Source organism: Capricornis sumatraensis, chromosome 4, assembly GCF_032405125.1.
Source record: "Capricornis sumatraensis isolate serow.1 chromosome 4, serow.2, whole genome shotgun sequence".
In the NCBI taxonomy this organism is placed as follows: domain Eukaryota; kingdom Metazoa; phylum Chordata; class Mammalia; order Artiodactyla; family Bovidae; genus Capricornis; species Capricornis sumatraensis.
Genome location: NC_091072.1, coordinates 141,282,961 through 141,299,769, shown reverse-complemented (window position 1 = coordinate 141,299,769; position 16,809 = coordinate 141,282,961). Strand labels below are relative to the sequence as shown.

General features: G+C 40.6%; 1 protein-coding gene across 1 annotated transcript in view; it reads right to left on the bottom strand.

Moving 5' to 3' along the window:
- DUSP16 (dual specificity phosphatase 16) overlaps nt 1-16,576 on the bottom strand; it is a 90,116-nt gene extending 73,540 nt beyond the window's left edge. Inside the window, exons 1-2 of the mRNA XM_068970133.1 lie at nt 16,532-16,576; nt 9,377-9,488 (exon numbers count right to left, since the gene is read on the bottom strand). The gene's annotated coding sequence lies outside the window, so the exon portion shown is untranslated. The remainder of the gene's footprint in view (nt 1-9,376; nt 9,489-16,531) is intronic.
- Nucleotides 16,577-16,809: the final 233 nt, after the last annotated feature.

Here is a 16,809-nt window from a genome sequence, read left to right as displayed (position 1 = left end):
TTAAAAAACAACAACACTGTATATCTCAGGGCAAAGTCCCAGCCTGAGCACCCTGCCACATGCCCACAGAAGGACTTGCGTGGGGCAGCAGGTAACAAACTGACCTGTAGGCCCAGAATCTGGGGGTGACACCACACTATAAAGACCCGAAGGAGCAAGATTAAAAGTTAGCAAAGATCTAATGGGCCTTTGGAGGAGAGCTTCTTACTAGCCATCAAAGATTTCTTAGTCTAGAAGTCAGATGTTAATGAGGTTCCAAGGAAATTGGAGATCTCTACCTAGAGGTCAGTTGGTAAAAGGCAGTTCTCTCAAAACTCAGTATTTTAGAGCTGGACGATACCTCAGTAATCATCTTGTCCATCCCCTAGTTTTACAGGTAATGAGGAGGAGGATGGCGAGGAAGAGGAGGATGAAACTGAGGCCTCAAATCCTCGTTGGGAGTAAAAGCTCTCAATTAAACAAGCTGCACTGAGACTTCCCTGGTGGTTCAGTAGCTAAGGCTCCTTGCTCCCAATGCAGAGAGGCAGAGTTCGATCCCTAATCAGGGAACTAGATCCCACATGCCACATTCCATGTGCCACAACTAAGAACTGGTGCAGCCAAACAAAAACTAAATATTAAAAAAAAAGAACAGACTGCACTAATAATGGTTAGAGATAGGTGAATCTCTCTGCTGTTACCCCACTCCACTCACTGCATTTCTGCACCCTGCACCTGATCTATGAGCAGTTCTACTCTGCTAATTCATATTTTTAAAAAGAAAATGGCACCTTACAAGTCAACAATAAAAAATTAAATAAATGACAAAAAAATGGGCAAAGGATTGAGACATTACCCCAAAGATGATACACAAATGGTCAATAAGTAGATGAAAAGATGCCCATCATTACTAATCATCTAAGAAATGCAAATCAAAACCACAAGGAGCTATCACCTCACACCTTTAGAACAGCCACTATTAAAAAAACCAAAATAAACAGAAAATAAGTGCTGGCAAGGATGTGGAGAAAGTACCACCTTTGGGTACTGTTAGTAGGATTATGAAATGGTATAGTGAAAGTCGCTCAGTCATGTCCGACTCTTTGTGACTCCATGGATATACAGTCCATGGAATTCTCCAGACCAGAATACTGGAGTGGGTAGTCTTTCCCTTCTCCAAGGGATCTTCCCAACCCAGGGACTGAACCCAGGTCTCCCACATTGCAGGCAGATTCTTTACCAGCTGAGCCACCAGGGAAGCCCATGAAATGGTATAAATGCTATACAGCACAGTATGGCACTTATTCAGAAAATTAAAAAACGGAACTACCATATGACCCAGGAACTCCACTTCTGGGTATTTATCCAACAGAACTGAAAACAGTCTCCAGGAGATATTCGTACACACGTATTCCCAGCAGCATATTCACAACAGCCAAAAGTAATCCAAAGGTCTATCAACAGATGAATAAACAAAACATAATTACACGTACAATAATACAATACGATTCAGCTTTAAAAAGGAAGGGGATCCTGTCACATGCGACAACATGGATGAACCCTGATGACAGCACACTAAGTAAAATATGTCACAAACAGACAAATGCTTATGATTCCATTCATATGAGGTTATCCAAGATAGTCAAATGTGTGGAAACAGACCACAGAATGGGGCTCACCGGAGGCTGAGGGAGGGAGAAAGATTTCAAATACTCTACTGTATAGAGTTTCAGATGCTGAAGTAAAAAGTAAAAAGTTCTAAAGATCTGTTTCACCACAATGTGTATATACAAAACAATATTGAACTATACATCTGAAAATGGTTACAATGATAAATTTTACATTGCCTTTACTACAATTTTTTAAAAAAGAAAACAACAACAACAAAAGAAAATGGCTGTTTTTCTTTTCAAGAGATCCTGGCAACAAGTATTGATATAAACTCCCTGATGACGAAGGCCACAGGCTACATATATTTCTTTGCACCTCTTCTAATACCTCACTCTCAGAAGTTGCTCAGTAAGACTTGTTCATGCCAATGACGGAGACATGCCAACGACCACTGGCAAAAAGAATGAATCTTTTGTCCACCAAAAAAGTCTACTGGACTCAGAAGTCAGAGTGCTCATTTCCATACATGAACCAAGGTCATTTGTATAATAAAATACCTCCACTGACTTCACAATAATTTTTACTAAGAACTGGTATAAAACTACTACTTCCTGTTACTGGATACCACACTGATTAACACTTGGTAACTGGAAATCCACCCCACCAGCAAATACTGTATTGCCTTAAATTAACGTCCTGTTAATTACATCCTCTAATGAGATGGCCACTGGCAACATCTAAAGAGCCAGTCACACAGGTCACTCCACTGCCAGAAAAAATTGCTTGAGTTTGTCTTTCAGTTGAGATTGCAGTCAAGAGAAGAAGGGGTTTTCCACTGTACATGATTTTTATTGTTGGTTATAAAGCCAAGAAGCTATAAATCAAGCTTCCTGAATATTTACATTAATGAGGCTCTTAGTCATCCACAAAATGAAAAATGAAAACATTGCTTTAATTACATAGTTAAAAGAGTTTCAGTGGAAGGAAAGGTTTCTGATATTTGGATATTCTGGAGTAATGAAATTAGATGCTGTCTGTCCCTAAAGTTGTTTAAAGCAGCTGTTAAATACATATACCTACACCCATTTTATTCTTAAAAATACCTTCCAAACTGCAAATGACTTCTGGCTCCTTTAAGTGCCAGAGTTAATAATGTTTATCTTCAGGGTCTCCCAATACTGATAAACCACAATAAACCACATTGCGATCCTTCTATAAGACTTCTGTTGAACAGATTAATACATTTTTAGGTTAACATTTCAAGAGCCTATTCTATAAGCAGTGTTTAATTGCTTTGCAACTTTCTAGAGCTGAGAATGTGATTTTCAATTCACAGTATATTCAAATTCATAAAATCTTGATGGAATTCTATAGGAAGAGCCAGACTGTCACTCTCTCTGAAACACAGTAGAATCTACCTGAAGATGAGACAAAGGTTCTGCCTCGTTCAAGTCAAGTCAAGCTGCTACCATGAATGAAGGGAATCACTCTCCTTTAGTTGTCCCCTAATTTTACCTAAGGCAAATATGCAGTGCAAACAAGATTAACAAATAAGAACAAATGCCCAACAAGCAAAAGGGGGTATTCTACCAGGTTTTAACCACTAGTGCTTAAATTTAAGACATGGTACTGGGGCTATGTTGAGTACAGATTCTGTACGTATATGGATATATCCCCTACTAAAATAAAAATGCAATTAGTTTTCCACCTTCGGTGGAAATTTGGGGCATAAGTAATATCACATTACTTAACTGCCAAAAAGCCAAAACCTAATTTTAGCTTTAACCTTCTATACCATCAAAATTGTTATTGGACATACTGCCTAGCTATCAAGATGACTGTAAGACACCATACACTTTTATATCCTCTAATACTGTCCACTTTTTTGATTAAAAAAAAAAGATCTAAATGTGAAATGATCAAAAGACAGGAACGCAAGGAGAGACAAGAATGTCTGAACCAGAAGGCACCTCCAAGATCATCGAATACGATATTCTTATCTCACAGCTGAGGAAGCTAAGACCTAACTATCTCTAAATTAGCTCCACAACGAGCTGTGATTCAAGTCTGTAACCTTCCACTAGAATAAGAAAGAAAAGGCAATCTGTGAGCAAGAAGGAAACACACACAGGATAGTCTCTAGACTCCAGGAAAGTTGCTGTAGCAGGCTGCTGGCTACTCTCTGTGCTTTCTTTTCTGCTTATCTGAGGCAGACACACAGCCAATCACCCAAGAGACATCTCCTCCCCTCCCACTTGCTAAGAGTCCCGGTTCCTCCTGGACAGCGAGCCGCGTATCTAAGCCTAGGAAACGATACACGATGTGCGTCACACCACCCCCTGTACCCACTCCTGTTGGACAGACACAGACAGCGATTCAAGCAAGAGACACCACAGATAAAGGGAATGGAAGCTTCTGGGAAAGATTTTGTTCTCCGTCAGGCAAGCACTGGAGTAGGAACTGCTGGCTCTTGTCTACTCCCTCCTTCTTGCCTCAGAAAGACATGTGATGCCAACAACTGAGGCAGCCATTTTGTGACCTGCTGTAAGTAAACACGCACAAGATGGCTGACCACCTGGCTGAGGGCACTGCGGAGCAGCTGAATTGCCTGAGACCGCCTACCTTTGAAATTCCCTGAACTTTTCTGAACCACACAGTAATAAATGGCTTAAGGTTTAAGCCTCTTTATTGACTATGCCAAGGCCTTTGACTGTGTGGATCACAAGAAACTGTGGAAAGTTCTGAAAGAGATGGGAATACCAGACCACCTGACCTGCCTCTTGAGAAATCTGTATGCAGGTCAGGAAGCAACACAACTGGACATGGAACAACAGACTGGTTCCAAATAGGAAAAGGAGTACGTCAAGGCTATATGTTGTCACCCTACTTATTTTAACTTATATGCAGAGTACATCATGAGAAATGCTGGGCTGGAGGAAGCACAAGCTGGAATCAAGATTGCTGGGAGAAATATCAATAACCTCAGATATGCAGATGACACCACCCTTATGGCAGAAAGTGAAGAGGAGCTAAAAAGCCTCTTGATGAAAGTGAAAGAGGAGAGTGAAAAAGTTGGCTTAAAGCCAACATTCAGAAAACGAAGGTCATGGCATCTGGTCCCATCACTTCATGGGAAATAGATGGGGAAACAGTGGAAACAGTGTCAGACTTTATTTTGGGGGGCTCCAAAATCACTGCAGATGGTGACTGCAGGCATGAAATTAAGAGACGCTTACTCCTTGGAAGAAAAGTTACGACCAACCTAGATAGCATATTCAAAAGCAGAGACATTACTTTGCCAACAAAGGTCCGTCTAGTCAAGGCTATGGTTTTTCCAGTAGTCATGTATGGATGAGAGAGTTGGACTGTGAAGAAAGCTGAGCGCCGAAGCATTGATGCTTTTGAACTGTGGTGTTGGAGAAGACTCTTGAGAGTCCCTTGGACTGCAAGGAGATCCAACCAGTCCATTCTAGAGGAGATCAGCCCTCGGTGTTCTTTGGAAGGAATGATGCTGAAGCTGAAACTCCAGTACTTTGGCCACCTCATACGAAGAGTTGAATCACTGTAAAAGACTCTGATGCTGGGAGGGATTGGGGGCAGGAGGAGAAGGGGACGACAGAGAATGAGATGGCTGGATGGCATCACCGACTCGATGGACATGAGTTTGAGTGAACTCTGGGAGTTGGTGATGGACAGGGAGGCCTGGCGTGCCTGAGATTTATGGGGTCGCAGAGTCTGACATGACTGAGCAACTGAACTGAACTGAACTGAACTGATGGCTTTCTATTAACTACCGCTGAAAGCAGTACTGAATTTTTAAAAAAAATTTTTTTCTGGGCAGTTCCCTGGTGTTCCAGTGGTTATGATAAGCGCTTTCATTGCCAGGGGCCCTGGGTTCGATCCCAAGTCAGGCAACAAAGATCCAACAAGCAGCATGGCACAACAAAAATTGAAAAAAAAAAAAAAGATAAAACAGAATCTTTTGTGTCCTATTGTAATTTTCCTGCCACATCACTCCCATTAAAAGGGTGTATTCTGCTCATTTACATGCCCCTAAAAAAAGACAATATTATATTTCTCTGGCATAATTAACATCATGCATGCATACTAAGTCACTTCAGACATGTCCAACTCCTTGCAACCCTATGAACTGCAGCCCACCAGGCTCTCTGTCCATGGGATTCTCCAGGCAAGAATACTGGAGTAGGTTGCCAGTGGTCTCTCCAGGGGATCTTCCTGACTCAGGAATCGAACTCGCATCTCATTTTGTCTCCTGCATTGGCAAAAGGGTTCTTTACCACTAGCACCACCTGAGAAGCCACACATAATAGAGACCAGTTCAATTACTTTATAGTTACAGCACATCTCAACAATGATCCTATTAAAATAAACATCAGTAGACAAAACGTAAGGGAAAGAAACATGACTTTGAATCATATTTTTTCTTGATTATGACTTTGATCCTTCTTTCTGCCATCTCAAATCCTTTTTGGAAATGAGTATCACATAAATAACAAACAAATGAATAAGATCTATCTGAACTAAACTCTTCTGCTCCTTTAATCATAACTGCTGCTTCAGTTGCTTCAGTTGTGTCCAACTCTTTGTGACCCCATGGACTGTAGCCTGCCAGGCTCCTCTGTCCATGGGATTCTCCAGGCAAGAATACTGGTGTGGGTTGCCATGCCTTCCTCCAGGGAATCTTCCCAACCCAGCGATCGAACCCAGGTCTCCTGCATCACAGGCAGATTCTTTACCACTGAGCCGCCAGGAAAGCCCTTAATCATAACTGTTAGTAAAAGATTAAATATTAAAATTTCATTCTTGAATTTATAGCCCCCAAAGTGGCCGAGTCAATATTTTCACATATGGATGCTTGTAACAGAAGCCTGGAGACTTATCAGCACTACACATAATTCATGGCATTGCTGTTTTCTCCTCTAGAGATTATAATAATAGAATTTGAATACTGATAAGACATTAAAAGTCAGACTGCCCAGTACAGCTATTTCAATAGTTATTTTAACTGTATTTTGATGGAACTCTGTCAAATATGTTTACCTCCATGACCCCAGTTGCACCCACCTCTGTACTTTCCTAGGTCCCATTTTTCTGTATTCACCCCACAATATTCCTCTGGCTCCCACTCATCTCCGCTCATCTCCACTCTGCCCACAGCCAGTTCCGTTCTGCCTTTACCAGCTCTGTGATCACTAACATCTACTCCACTCACAGCCTCCCTGGTTGAAAGAAACACACAACAGCCACAAACATCTCTTCTCTCAAGTGTCCTATCATCTCTCCCCTACTGTCATTCAAGGAATAAAATGGCTGAGTACCTTCAGTTTGAGCACAGATAAAAATGAGTATGAAAATATAGATTTATATGAATGATGTATGTGGGCTCTGTGCTTTTTTAACTTAAAAAAAAAACAGAACCAATGTTCTTTTTTTTTTTTTTTTTTTTTGGTAAGCTATAAAGCAATTTTGGGCTTCCCAGGTGGCTATGCAAGAGACACAGGAGATGCTGGTTCGAACCCTGAGTCAGGGGATTCCTAGAGGAGAAAATGGCAACACATTCCAGTATTCTTGCCTGGAGACTCTCACGCACAGAGGAGTCTGGCAGGCTACAGTCCATAAGACTGCAAAGAGTCAGACACAATTGAGCACACACACAAAAGCACTTTTATAGACTTCCTTTGTGTCTACCCTTTACCCACCACTCTCCGAGGTTACTTAATCTTCTACCCTTGTGGTTTCAGGACCACATGGCTCATCCCACACAATAGCATATTTCCTTCTTCCCAACAAGTTAATCAGCTAAGATGGAAACATTATTTTATTGCTACAGATTGTCTGTGTTAGACTACTCTAAAAATATGTTAGAACAAGGCACCAGTTTATATCAGCGATTTCAATTTTTCATGATTTACCCTGAAACTATGATGCTGATATTTCCTCTGACGGCACAAAAGCAATGAAGGGCAAAACTGCTGGCACTTTAGCATCAATTATGGCAAGGATCTAAACTGTACTAGCAGGAATTACATTCTTCACTGTCTGTCAATCACTTTTTAAAATATTGATTTCATATTACTTATTTGGCTGCACCAGGGTCTTAGTTGCAGCATGCAGGAATGGCATATGGGATCTAGTTCTCTGACCTGGGATCGAACCTGGGCTCCCTGAATTGGGAACACAGAATCTGAGCCACTGGACCACCAGCAAAGTCCCTATCAATCTTTTTTTAAAAAAATAATTTATTTTTTATTGAAGGATAGTTGCTTTACAGAATTTTGTTGTTTTCTGTCAAACCTCAACGTGAATCAGCCATAGGTATACATATATCCCCTCCTTTTGAACCTCCCTCCCATCTCCTTCCCCATCCCACGTGTCTAGGTTGTTACAGAGCCCCTATTTGAGTTTCCTTAGCCGTACAGCAAATTCCCATTGGCTATCTATTTTACAAATGGTAATATACATTTCCATGTTACTCTTTCTCCTATCAATCATTTTTAAAAAGCCAGTTTCACTTAACAATGTCCTTGATAAAATAGTAAAAGTTATTAATTATTAAATCTTGCTCTTGAGAACTTGATCTTTTTAATAATCCGTGTGATGAAATGGGAGCATTTCATCATATCTAATATGTATAAAAAGCATTTCTACATACCTAATACAATGGCCATCTTAAGGAAAAGCATTTATGCAATTGAGTTGTGAGCTGAACTATACACTTTTCCATAGAATACCATTTCTGCTGAAAGAATGGCTGGCAGACAACTTATTATTATATATAGTTATTCAGACTTAGGTACTTTGCAGACATTTTCTCTAAAGTAGATACAGTGAGCCTGACGCTTCAAGGAAAAAACTGACAATACCTGTTGCTGATGATAAAATTTGAGTTTTCAAGAAAAAATTAGAATTTTGGAAAACTTGAACTGGATACCAAAATCTTGACTGCGCCTCAATTCTAAAGACTTTTTGGATGAGATTAATGGTTGCATTAATGAATGTGATTTGATGAATATTGTGTAACCAAATGTATCAACATTTGAAAGATCTGTAGAACTCAACGATTATTTTTTAAATGACCAGTGTACAATGTTATAAAAATCACAAGCTGGTCAAAGATCCGTCCAAAGTGCAAGATGGACCAGTAGATTTTTCCATTACGGAGTAGCACAAAAAATTCATTGACAATGTTCAGATTCAACACAACTAACTCTTAAGAACACCTTTCTAAAAAAAAAAAAAATGAGGCAAAGGGAGAAAAAAAAGAATCTACCATTTGCTGAGTCTCGATATATTAAAGAACATACACAATTACATGAAAAAGACACTAAAATGCCCCACCTTTTCTCTACTATGTATCTGTGTATAAATGGGGTTTCTTCATATATTTCAAACAAAGCAACATATCACAATAGGCTGAATGCAAAAGCAGTTATGAAACTCCAGTGGTCTTCTATTAAGCAATGCGTTAGAGAGTGGCAAAACATAAAACCATCTCACACTTCTCACTGTATTTTTGCTTTGGAATATTTTTTCATTAAAATATGTTATTCATGTTAACCTTTCATGAGTTTATCATTTTTAAGTGAATAAGTATTTTAAAACATTTCAGACTTTTAATTTCTAATATGTTAAATATTGATATAGTCCACATAAACAAAAGATCTTTGGGGCATCAATAATGCAAAAGTGTCCCAACACCAAAATGGTTTTCAACACCACAAAAAAAAGAGTGCTTATATGCGTGTGTATATAAGAGAATAGGCACCTGAGAATGAGTCAGAAGGTCTTGGCTCCAGGTCCACTTGCTTTGGGATATGGATAAATTAATCTAAGGTCTCAGTTTCTTCATCTGAGAAATGGGTTATTCATGTCTTGTTCTGAGGATAAAAGACAAAATATGTCAAAACAGTTGATACAGTACAGGTATACTGTTATTGTTATAAGATCTCAAAGTTAAGAGTTTTAACCTTGTGACTATATTTCTAAAAAATTCTGTATTCTTAAATTTTTTTGCTAAATGCAGAACTCACAGAAAATGCAAGGTGGAGATTTTCTGATTAGTCAATTAACTCAAATGTCCAACCACATAACTTTACTGATTTAGACTTTGACAGTTATAATCGGTAATGTGTATATTCTAATTATTACAGATATTTCCAAATACACATAGAAGTATAGAAAATTGTAACAAACACTCATGTACTCTTAAAAATTACCAAAAAATTGCTAATATTATTTCATTTCCTATGTGTGTGTATGCCTATTCTGATGTTTTTAAAAACAAGTATTAGGCATCATTTCATTTTGTCTATAACTCCCATATGTATCTTTTTAACAGATGGAATTCAACATAACCCCAATACCATTAACATAGAAATGAACTTTATAGTTCTTAAATATCACCTAAAACATGCGATGCTAAGTTGCTTCAGTCTTGTCTGACTCTTTGCGACCCCAAGGACGGTAGCTCACCAGGCTCCTCTGTCCATGGGATTCTCCAGGCAAGAATACTGGAGAGGGTTGCCATGCCCCCTTCAACATAAAACATACTCCATGTTCTAACTTCCCGACTGTCTCCCAAAAAAAGAGTCTTCATTAGTTTTTAGTTGTTCTGTAGGATCAAAACATTCTCAACAATTCAGTTACAAGTAATACAAGATTTTCAGCTAAAGACAAGAAGGAAGTAGAAATAACACCATGCTCCATATACATGCACAGTTTACAAAATCAAGTCAAGAACTATTCTCCAGGGAAATGTGCTTCTTCTCCAACAAAACAACAGAGAAAAATGACAAGAGACACCCACCACAAAAAAGGCCAAACTGGGGACACTTCAGTACTCTGAGAAGTGACCCGAAGAGGCCCACTCAGCTGATCAGGAAAGGCAGAAACTGCAGGAAAAGATGGGGTCGGCCCAGCCCCATGGTCAGGCAAGCTGGAGGGAAGGTCAGGGCCTGAGCTCCAGAGTGACGGCACCACTCAAACAGGCTCCATAACCAAAAGGCTGGATGGCAGCCCCCTGTGGGGTTCAACTCAGAGCTCGAAAATCAGGGCTCCGGGACTTCCCTGGTGGTCCCGTGGTTTTAATACTCTGTGCTCCCAACACCGGGGGCACAGGTTCGATCCATGGTCAGGGAACTAAGATCCCACAAGGCACATCCAAAATTAATTAATTAAACATAAAAAGATAATTGTAAAAAAAAAACCAGTGCTCTAAGCTAGAAATACAATGCAAATATCATCAGAATAAACTACCTGTGACAATTCAATTTATTCAGCAAACATTTGTCAAAAAAGTCAATTCTACTAGGCACATATTAGGATAAGGGCTGTAGTATTTTTGTGTAAAATTATTCAGTGAAACAATAAGCAGCATATACTTCTCTACATATTACTTTCCCCATTAATTTTAAGGGGAAGAATGGACAAATTTACTATTAATACCTTGCCACATACATGACAATTTATAGTGCAAAACCTAATTTGGCCCACCCCTCACCCAGACATTAAAACATATGAATTCTATTGTCCTTCCCAAATACTTTTCAAGATTACATATCACATTAGCTTTTATCATATACATCACAGACTCAGAGCATTTACATCTACAATTCTTTTCTAAATGGAGTATTTAGTTGAAGATCGGCATGTACACACTGCTATATTTTAAGTGGATAATCAACAATGACCTAGTGTAGAGCACAGGGAACTCTGCTCAATGTTATATGGCAACCTGGATGGGAGGGAAGTTTGGGGGAGAATGGATACATTTATATGTATGGCTGAGTCCTTTCACGGTTCACCTGAAACTATCACAACATTGTTAGTCAACTATACTCCAACATAAAATAAAAAGTTAGAAAAAATAAAAATAAATGGAGTATTCAGAAGGAAATCAAGGAAAGGCTAAAGAATCTCCCACCTCCTCTGAAAATCGTTTTCTTTTCCATAGGCCTATCCCAAGTGTGTCAGAATGAATTGCAGATGAAAACTGGTCAGATGCATATAGAAAATGTTAAGAGATGTGGTTCCACAGGCACATAAATCCTTTTGGGGATCCTTTACCTCAATTCCACCTATAAGGTTTTTTTGTTGTTGTGTTTATTTGTTTATTTTACGTTTAAAACTACAGAAAAAGTGGAGAAGGAGAGAACACATTTCTTAAAGAATGCTTAAGAAGTACTTGATAAGTGTGTTCCAAAACATGAAGAGTCACTAAGGAATTTTTTAGCTGACACTATAAAGGACATCTTGTCAATAACAACAAAACCTGGCAGTCAGACAACTGCAGAGTCCAGACTTCCCCATTTCAATACTGACACTTTTGTATCAGGTCTACTATCTGCAGAAGTTTAAGATAATATTTCCAGTGAGACCACTAAGTCCCCTACCAACCTGTAAGGAGAATGATTAAGTTCACAGAGCACAACGCAGCCCAAATGCCAAATGTACCATGCAGACGAGACCTGGAGGGAACGTCACCCTGGACCTCATTTTCTGATAACTAAGCTGAAGAGCCGACTTTTACTTTCTGTCCACCTTCAGTTTTGTGTGCTCTCCTACAAGGTATCATCAAAACAAACTGTCCTTCGAGTTTAGCTTCCCTTTATATCACTGTTGTGATTACTGTTCCTAATGGAGAATATACCTAAGTACACAGCCCAGTACATCACAACTCTAAGTAAACTGGAAAGAATGACATTAACCTCACTGCAAAAACATGAGGTTCCTAGCAGACAACAGCAGCAGAATTGCATAAAAATTGTTAACGAGGAGTTGAAAACGCAAAGCCTGCATGCTTCAATCTGTAAAATATTATGTAGGTTTCTTTTTAAAATTTGGTTAAAGATAGAGTCAATGACTGTGTAGATGTCTGTTCAAATTGGTTTGGGCTGCAAATAAATATTAAAAAGTTAAATCATTAACATTTCACCAGGCATATCACAGGCAAAACAGGTCATTCACAGAATAAGTAGGGCTGTAACTAGCACTCTGTAATCTCCTTGTCTCTGATCATTCCTATTTTCACAAGACATCACTCTCTGACATCAGATTTTCCATGAAGTGTTTACTTGTTTATTGCCCTTCTCCCACTAGAATGTAAATTCCATAAGGGCAAAAACCTTATCTTACTTTCCACTCTTTGCCGGGTTCAGAGAACAGTGCCAAGCACACACAGAGGTTCCAAACAGATCTGCTGAATGAAGGGATGGCTGAATGGCCGCCCCCTGCCCCTCCCCTTCCTTCACTCCGTACACAGGTTAACCGTCCTTTGAGGTCAGGGTCAAATTCTACCTCCTCTATGAAAAAGATCTCCCATTACTCCAGTCTCCTTCTCCTTCATACCATGAATGCCACCCTTGTCTGCTGTCTGATAACTGTTTATCTTTGCATATGTATATAGCTCCCTTAAAATTCTCATAATCCTCATTAAAGGCATGGACCCGTGCCCTTAAGTTTCGGTATCCACCTCGGGACCTATACATAGTCTACCACTAATAAATGCTCTGCTTGACTGACTCATACCTATAATTAATCCAGAAATCAATTGAGTTAATAGTTTCACCTTTTTATAACCTAACCCTCCCTTTCCAATAACTCAACTGAAATTGCAGTGGGTCCCCTCTAGTTTAAATTTATTTTTGGCAACTTCAAGCTTTACATTCTCATATATGTAATTATAACTGCTCATAATTCACTTTATCCATCCCCCCTCCCCCAAGATTAATTTTTGTATGTAATTACAAAGAAAAATCTTGTGACTTTTTTGGTGATACCTTCAAGTGAAGTATCTAACCCCAATCAAGAAGGAAGTTGGAGTTTCATTACTTTCTTCCTGTTGCTGAGGTACTGAAGGGTATTTTTTCTTTTTATGCCTTTTTCCTTTCATGTCAAGATAGATCCCATTTCCTTCTTTCCTGATCATAGCCCTGGCAAGCTTTCCTTATTGCTTTGTACCTGTCCTTGGTAATCTGCCTTAGACCCTCCTTTCTGAGCCACTCCTGGTTCCTCTAGTCACTTATTTGATCAGATTTCAAACTTTTCAGTCAGCTTGTTTACGAGACTGGCCTCTTCTTAAAGCTTGAGCCTGCTTCTTTAAATCTGGCCATCCCTTCACAAAGCCAACTAAACCCTGGTTATCTGGGCTAAATGAAATGTACGAAAATATCAGATTATCCACAACACAAGAAAATCAGAAAAAAATCTGACATCTGGCTTTGGAATATACCATGTGGCTTTGGGCAAAATTTACTTAAAGTTTTTGCTTAAGCCATCACTGTTAGTAACATTTTCTTTTACGATGGTGGAATATCTGTCTCAATTTTAAATTCTGATGCAGTTTTTTCAAAAAGTCAATCAAATATCAACTGAGGTTTTTCCTATGAAGTCTTTAACTCGTTTTTTCAATCTGTTGAAAACTATCATAAAATCTGGTTTCTGTTTCCTCTGATTTATTTCCTCCCTGTTCCTGGGCTTCTGATCCAAATCAGCTTACTCTATATTAATTTACTTCTTTAATTTAAAGTACCATTTGCTTGAGAATGAAAAGCATTGTAATAACACTAAATGTCTAATGAAATTTTCAGTCCAAATAACACTGGATAGAAGACTCTTTTTTTTTTTTTTTTAAGCTACTCCAGGAAAAGTTGGGTTTCTAGGATAAATTACACTGGTAATTCTAGCAAATTTATATTAGTGGGTTATTATGATTGGCTGAAAAATAGAAAAACATTAAACAGCTATGCAAGTCATCTTTGTCAATATATAATCCCACAGGCCAAAAACTATGAAATTAAATTCTCAATACGGGCATTTATAGAAAAGAGCATCAAAACAAACTCATACATCAACTCCGGCCCCTTTTCCTGACCCCAGCCTAAATTCTGCACAATCTCACACTTGATTGCTGCTGCCTCACCTCCACAAATGAGTTTCTAATGTTTAAGAAAAAGGAGAAGAACTAGGTTAACAGGTTCTCTTTTTTCCACTTTTCAGCTTCTGCCATTGAGCTCTTGGCCAAAGAGATCCCTGATCCTCAATTTTACATGACTATTTTCACTTTACAGGTATTCAATTATTTTACATTCAAATGCACATTTATATAGAGCTTGAACCTACTCTTTTTCATGCTAATCACCATATTACCAGCAGAATTGAGAATAAACTCATTTTTGCGGTTCCCCCTCATAAAGAACTTTGGGAAGTACAAATTATTTTACCTAAAAGCCACCTTTGGGGCTGGTGTCTTTTAGGCCAAGTTTTTATATAGGATGTTAAATGTTAACTCCCCAAAACTTTTTTAAACAAGATTTCACAGTCATCAAACTCAGTTAAGTTCCAGAACTTTACCTAAAGTATAAAAACAAACTCAGGATGCCTAGTCACACTTTTGACTAATATACCCCGACAAAGCCCCAAATTCTGTTTCTCAATGTACCTTCTCCAGGCTGCAGCACAAGTCTCAATTAACTACGGCCTCCCAAGCTGTTTGTCCACCCATACACATCATTTCTCAAGGAAAAATAAGTAATTCACAAATGACTGATTCAACAGGTAAGAATTCTTTCCTTCTTTTAAAAATTTACCTTAACTTCAAAAAAATCTCTTTTCTTGATGGAGTTCAGAATAGTATAAATCCTCTGAGGAAAACAGTTGTCACCTATGTGCGCTCAAAAGATGAGTGGCTTAAAGACGCATTTTCTGACAGTCTAGGTTCCCTAAATACTAGTCATAAGGTCTTTCATGGATGGTAAATTTCACACACACACACAGGAAAAAAGAAAGAAACATACCTGGTCATTTTCTAAACAGGTTTGATAGGTTTGGTTCCCTTGTAAGAGCAGAGTATTTACTTATAATCTTTTAAAGCACAAGAGGCAGCCGGGATAGTGGGTAAATAAAACCTTCAGAGAGGTTTAAAAACCCTGCATCTTAACTCACTTCCCCTTGATTTCAGGGGCCGGTACTGCAACCCCACGGCAAATGAGATTATGTAACAGGTTTTTCCTCTCTCCACTTTATTCATCACGGTCTGATTGGAGGTGTGCTTTCTCCAAACGAGTTGAGACTCCTAGGATTATTATTTAGGACGGTTGAAGTTGAGGTTTGATACATTTCCTTAGGATTTTGCAGGATCCATTTATTTAAATATCTATTTGTAGTTTTCTCAAGTGAGAAAACGCAATAACCGTGTAGTTGCTGTTGTAATTTCAAGGAAATAAACGCAGCTGCACCTGAAAACTTCCGTTTTGCATAAATATTTTCCTCCCCTGTGTTTCATTCCATGAAACTGCACATGATATACACAGACCTTCGCTCATCTCCCGGGGCTTCTTCCTTTCTCACGTTTTACGGTTGGTGTAAAAAAAGAAAAAGTCCCTGGCGCACCGGGTCCCCCAACACCCGGCCTCGGGGGGAGGGGGGGGGTCCCCGGAGGAAAAGCGAGTGGGTTGAAGAGCGCAGCCTCGTCACCACTCAGGTGGCCCAGCCGCTCACATGGAAGGCGAGCTGGGGATAATGGGGACAGTCAGGCCGGGGCCCCTCTTGGCAGGCGAGTTGTGTAACAGTCGCGCCTGGAAGTGAGCAGCTTGGCCCGCGAAGGGACCGCGTCCGGCGGCGGCTCCTGGCGGCGGCAGCCGGCCGCCCGGCCCGCTCGGCCCGAGCCCGCGCACCCGCCGCCGCCGCCGCCCCGACCCCGCGCGGGGCGGGCCGGGCCCCCCCCAAAACACACACCCCTCGCGCCTCCGCTTCCCACGCGCTCGCCCCTCGGGGCCGCGATCGCCCCCACCCCGCCCTCGACCCCGGGCCCGGCCGCCCGGAGGGCAGCGCCGGCGGGACGCGCGGACCGGCGTCCATGCTGCCGGCGCGGCGGGAGCCCGGCCCCGCGCCCACCCGCCCCGCCGTCCGCGCGCCCACTTACTTTCGGGGCCGCAGACCTCGCGGCTCCCTCGGGGGGGCGGGGGCGAAACGAAAGTTGTCACGGCGTCTCCCCGGGGGGCCCCCTCGCCTCCCGGACCCGCGAGGCGCCGCGGCGGAGCCGGGAGGGCTTGCTGCGCTCCCGCCCGCGTCCGTCCCGTCGCGCTCTCCTCCGCCTCCTCTTCTTTTCACTATATTATCTTCTCCTGCTCGGAGGGGCGGGTGGGGGCGGGAGGCTTAGGAAGCGAGGAGACGTTTGCAACTTTTCTTCACTCTTTCTCT